Here is a 6,592-nt window from a genome sequence, read left to right on the forward strand (position 1 = left end):
TTACATGGCTTAGGAAGTGATTGGGACTTGAATTGACCTTGGAAAAGTAGTTTACGGTCTATGAAGATGTTCTTGGGAGTTTACTACCTTAAACACATGAGTTTACAACCATAAACTCATGTTTGTCCATGATTCATGGGTTTTAGTGGTTGTAGGTTAAGCATACAAAGTTCTAGGTCCAATTCCAAGCCATACAAGGTGTTAAAGGCACTTTAACACCCATTGGAGGAGTTTATGGTCTAAGGAGATGTGTTTACGGTCCAAGAATACTCTTGGGCCGTAAACTCAAGTTTGTCCCATTTGTGTATGTTTTGGTGCATTTCTTGAAGGATTATAAGGTTCTATGCACTCATGGAAGTTCATTGGAGGTGTTTATGGGAAAACTAACAACTTAAAAGGTGTTTAAGGTCTATGATTGAGGGTTTATGGTCCAAGCATGTTCTTGGGCCGTAAACTCAGGTCCATACCTCAAATGGTGCGATTTTGGGGTCCTAAGCTCATGCATGCAAGTTTCTAAGCCATATCTAAGCACTAGAAGTGGATTGGAGGGGTTTTGGGGATTCAAAACCCTCTTTAGGGGTGTTCACGGTTTTGGGAGGGTCCCCAAACCGTAAACACATGTTCATGGGTGTTTTTTTTTGGTGATTCAAACATGAATTTGCATGCCAATCAAGTTAAACAACAAGTTAGGATGGAGTACTTACCAAATTGAGGCTTGAAATGGGGTTTTTGGATCAATTTCGAGTTCTAGAGAGAGAGTAGTGAGAGAAAGTGATTTTAGAGAGAGAAAAAGCTTCAAAATGATGTCACTCAATCCCATATAAGGGTTGAGTTTATGGCCCGATGGAATTCTACCCGATACTAACGTTATATGAGGCTTTTGGTCGCACCCGATAAAGTTGTCGTAACCCGATATGGTCGAAACCAAAATTTTTCTAATTGTTAATTTGGAATATTTTATTGAGTTATTAACGTGTTTGAACACCCATTAAGTCATAATAAACAACTAAAATTTAATGACTTAATTTAATAACGAAACGGAAACAATTCGAAAACGACAAATTTTATTGACGGAACGGGTTACAATGATGGAAAGAATTTCGGGTAGTCACACTACTGTCCTCGAGGTGAATTACAAAAACTCGAGTAGGAACTCTGGGGTCTACAAATGGTTGGATCCAACATATCAACCTACAAAAATAGGTTCTGTGATCTGGCAATCCTATGCCCTAATATGGTTGCTCTCGAGAGCAAGAAGACAGAGAGATATATCTGGGGACTGTCGCCCCAGATCCAGTCAAGTGTGTTAGCTTCCAAGCTTGTCACCTTCAATAGTGCCAAGGAGCTGGCACAATCTCTCATAGATCATAGGGAACCTCAGAACCCAACAATCCCTGCACCCGTACCACAAAAGGTCAACAACAAGAGGAAGGGGTGGAACAAGAGGAAAAGAGGGGCTTCACAAGAGTTCTCCAAGAGACAACAACTTGTGGCAATCAATGCTGCCACGGTAACTCCCGTTGTCCCTACGAACCCCTTACTAGCAAAAACTTATGTTGGAACTCTCCTGAAGTGCAACAAATGCAGCTTCCACCACCACGGACCTTGCAGGGAGATGCAGTGCTCTAACTGCAATAGGAAGGGGCATCCAACCCATTTCTGCAAGACTACAACAGCTCAGACCGCCCAGGTTCCTAACGCCGGTATGGGCCAAACTTGCTATGGTTGTGGCGAAGTGGGCCATTACAAGAGGAACTGCCCTAAAGCGGGGATGGCTGGAGGAGTAAGAAGAGTTATGGCCCTAGGCCATGAGGAAGCGGTAGCTGATCCTACGATAGTTACTGGTACGTTTCTCCTTGATAACTCATATGCTTGCATACTTTTCGACAGTGGAGTAGAGAAAAGTTTCGTTAGTCATAAATTTGCACACCTGCTTAAACAAAAACCATGTGCATTAGATAATTCATTCACGGTAGAAATGGCCAATGGGAAAACGGAGAGTACTAACTTCATATACGTAGGTTGTACTTTAACTTTAGATGGCCATACTTTCAAGATAGACCTCATGCCGGTCCCAATTAAATGTTTTGACGTTATCATCGGCATGGATTGGTTGAGTTGTCTCCGCGCTGACATCATGTTCTTTGAAAAAACAGTTCATCTTAACATTCCTAACAACGGAACCTTAGTTATCTATGGCGACAAACCTAGTACGAGTCTTCGAATCATTTCGTGCATCCAAGCCTAGAAGTGCTTGCGAAAGGAATATCATGCATTCCTCGCACACATCGTCGATACAAGTCAAGAGGTGAAAGACATTCAGAAAATCCCCGAAGTACGCGACTTTCCCGACATCTTCCTAGAAGAACTTCCCAGATTACCACCACAACGCCAAGTCGAGTTCAGAATCGACTAAGTGCCAGGAGCTACTCCCGTAGCCAAATCTCCTTATCGTCTGGCACCGGCCGAGATGCAGGAACTTTCCAGTCAGCTTAACGAACTTCTCAAGAAGGGATTCATTAGGCCAAGCTTCTCACCATGGGGAGCACCGGTCTTGTTCGTCAAGAAGAAAGATGGATCGTTTCGTATGTGCCGAATAGAGAACTCAACAAGCTTACCATTAAAAATCATTATCCTTTGCCCCGCATTGATGATTTATTTGATCAACTTCAAGGATCCAATTATTTCTCGAAGATAGATCTACAATCCGGATATCACCAACTACGAGTGTTAGAGGAGGATGTTCCCAAGACAACCTTCCGAACTCGTTATGGACACTACGAGTTTGTGGTGATGCCGTTCGGATTAACTAACGCGCCCGCAGTATTCATGGATCTGATGAATAGGGCATGTCGTCCTTACTTGGATCAGTTCGTCATTGTTTTCATTGATGACATACTTATCTACTCTCGAAGTAAGGAGGAACATAGTCAACGTCTCTGTAGAGTATTAGAAACATTACGATCGGGGAAGCTCTATGCGAAGTTCTCCAAGTGCGAATTTTGGATCCGACGAGTCGAATTTTTGGGCCATGTTATTAGCGAAGAGGGAATACACGTGGACCCTTCCAAAATCAAGGCCATCGAGAACTGGTCAGCACCGAAGACACCTACAGAAATTCGTCAATTTCTAGGTCTCGCTGGCTACTATCGCAGGTTCATTCAGAACTTCTCCCGCATAGTGAAACCTCTTACAACCCTGACCCAGAAAGGCGTGGCCTTTGACTGGGAAGAGAAACAGGAAAGAGCATTCCAAACGCTCAAGCGAGCCTTTTGCACCGCACCAATACTATCCCTCCCCAAAGGGATAGAAGACTTCATTGTCTATTGCGATGCATCAAATCAAGGACTCGGATGTGTTCTGATGCAGCGAGGTAAAGTCATAGCCTATGCCTCGAGACAGCTGAAGACACATGAGGTTAACTACACCACCCATGATCTTGAGCTAAGAGCAGTTGTGTTTGCTATGAAGATGTGGAGACACTACCTATATGGTACAAAAAGCACAATCTTTACAAAGCATAAGAGTCTACAACACATTTTCGACCAGAAGGAGCTCAACATGAGACAACAACTGTGGTCGAGCTACTCAGTGATTATGAGTGCGAAATTCGTTATCATCCGGGTAAAGCCAATGTAGTAGCCGACGCCCTAAGTCGGAAAGAATATGCTAGTCATAGAGTCAAATCTTTGGCTCTAACTATCCATTCACACTTGTCCACGCAAATTAAGGAGGCTCAGCTCGACGCTTTGAAACCTAAAAACATGGCAGGTGAATCCCTTAGAGGGATGGATAAAAACTTGGAAGCCAAGGGTGGCGGAGCCTTATACCTCATGGATTGGATCTGGACACCGAAACACGGTGGCTTCAGAGACTTGGTCATGACCGAAGCTCACAACACTCGTTATTCCTTCCACCCATGTTTAGATAAGATGTATTTGGATCTTAAAAAGTTATACTGGTGGCCTAACATGAAAGCAGATATTGCTACCTTCGTGAGTAAATGCCTTTCTCTTGCAAAGGTCAAGGTCGAATACCAGAAACCCTCCGGTGTTCTACAGCAATCGGAGATACCAGAATGGAAGTGGGAGCGGATCACTATGGACTTCATAACTAAGTTGCCCAAGACGATGGGTGGACTTGATTCCATATGGGTCGTCGTCGATAGACTGACCAAGTCTGCACACTTCTTGCCAATCAAAGAAACAGACAAGATGGAGAAACTTACAAGAACTTACATTAGGGAGATTGTAAGACTGCACAGTGTTCCCTTATCTATTATCTCGGACAGAGATAGTAGATTCACTTCGAGGTTCTGGCAGTCGTTACAAAATTCCCTAGGAACTAGGTTGAACATGAGTACAGCCTACCATCCACAGACCGACGGACAAAGTGAGAGAACTATCCAAACATTAGAAGATATGTTGCGAGCCTGTGTGATTGAATTTGGGAAAGCTTGGGATACCCATTTACCCCTTGTTGAATTTTCCTACAACAACATTTATCACACGAGCATAAAGGCAGCTCCATTCGAGGCCCTCTATGGCCGAAAGTGCAGACCCCTCTGTGTTGGGCTGAGGTGGGTGATACCCAGTTAGCTAAGGGACAAGTTCCTGAAAGCACTGTCACAGGTCCGGAGATCATTTGGGAAACGACAGAGAAGATCGTTCAAATTCGTGAACGATTGAAAGCCTCTAGAGACCGACAGAAAAGCTACGCTGACAAGCGAAGGAAACCGTTGGAATTCCAGGTAGGTGACCGTGTTCTACTGAAGGTCTCACCCTGGAAGGGCTTGATACGCTTTGGAAAGCGTGGGAAGCTCAATCCAAGATACATAGGGCCTTTCGAGATTCTCGCAAGAATCGGCCCTGTAGCTTACAAACTCAACCTACCCGATGAACTTCGTAACGTACATTCTACATTCCACGTCTCTAATTTGAAAAAGTGTTTATCCGACGAGACTCTTGTAATCCCACTCGACGAGATCGAGATCAACGAGAGCCTCAACTTCGTGGAGGAACCAGTAGAGATCATGGACCGTGAGGTCAAGCAGACGAAGCAAAGCCGCATCCTGATTGTGAAGGTTCGCTAGAACGCCAAGCGAGTACCGGAATTCACTTGGGAGCGTGAGGATCAGATGAAACTGAAATATCCTCATCTTTTTGCTTAGTTATTTGTAACTACTTTATTTGTTTAGACTTTAATTTTGGGACAAAATTCCCTTTAATGGGGGGATTATGTGACAACCCGAAATTTTCATTCGGTCAAACCCTAAAAGTCTATCACTTCATATTATAAGTCAAGTTCACTTTTACTTGTTTTTGGGAAAAATAAGTTCAATTGGTTATTTTAATAATTAATCTTTAAACAAACGGGTGAACGGATGGGCCGTCTCGGGTCTCGAAATTTCTAAACCGCAAACACCTCGTGTCTTAGAAGTTCACGGCCAAACTTTTATGTTTGGGCCGGAAAATCATCCAAAAATCGTGAACTCATCATAAGCATGAGTTTACTCCCTAAAAGCTAGTCACTTTATGTTTACTACCTAAACACCAAAAAAGTAAACTCAAAAACCTCTCAAGTATCATCCTAGAATTAAATCAAGATCTTCAAACTTGTAAGTGTTCTAGCCATTCCAAGTTGATATAACACTTAATCTAGTGTTTGTGCATCTATTCATCCATTCATTTTTGTGTTTTGATTAGACTTCCAAAAACACCAAGAACACACACTAAGTGTTCTTGGACTTTTTAGCACATTTCAAGCTTCCTTATAGTAAGTACTTCCTTCCTTAAGTCTTATTAAGCTAGTATTACATGTTAGCATCAGGAAAAAATTTCAAGAACACAAGAAATAAGGTGTTCACCGTCCAAGAATGTTCTTGGGCCGTAAACACCAAGAAAGGCACCAAAGTGTGCCTAAGTCCTTAATCTAAGCCCTAGTTGGATGTTTAAGCCTTCCTTGATATGTTTGAACCTTCCCTTGATGTGTTTAAGCCTTGAAAAACACCAAAGTCCAACACTTTTATGTGTTTATGGTTTGGGGATCTCCCAAAACTATAAACACCTTAAAGTGTGTTTATTTGGGTCATATTCCTTCCTTAGGCCTAAAAACTAACCTAGACAATTACCTTGATGAGTTAAGGACTTGAAAACATAGCAATACCAATTTCCATATGGGTTTAAGGTAGTAAACCAAAGGGAAATGACCATGAGGCCGTAAACTCCTCAAAGGAGTGGAATGATGCCCTAGATCTTTCCAAAGGCCTAACCACCAAGTAGAAATGCTTCAAAGGACTTGTAAAACCTCAAAAAAACATATGGTCATAAAGTGTAGAGTTTACTGCCATAAACTCCTAGGGTAATGGTCTTTAAAACCGTAAACTCCAAAGGAGTTTACCCTTGAACTCCAAACACTCTAGCTTTTCCCTACAAACACTTGGATGCAACCCTTGTGATCTTTAACACTTGAAACAAAGTGTTTTCATGTTCTAGAGTGTCCCAACTTAATTTATTAGTTATAAATTGGCTAATTAGTTATATATATGTTCATTATATGATAACTAGGCTCGTGCGTGTGTACAAGTCTCTAT

This window comes from Lactuca sativa, chromosome 9 (assembly GCF_002870075.4).
Source record: "Lactuca sativa cultivar Salinas chromosome 9, Lsat_Salinas_v11, whole genome shotgun sequence".
In the NCBI taxonomy this organism is placed as follows: Eukaryota; Viridiplantae; Streptophyta; class Magnoliopsida; order Asterales; family Asteraceae; genus Lactuca; species Lactuca sativa.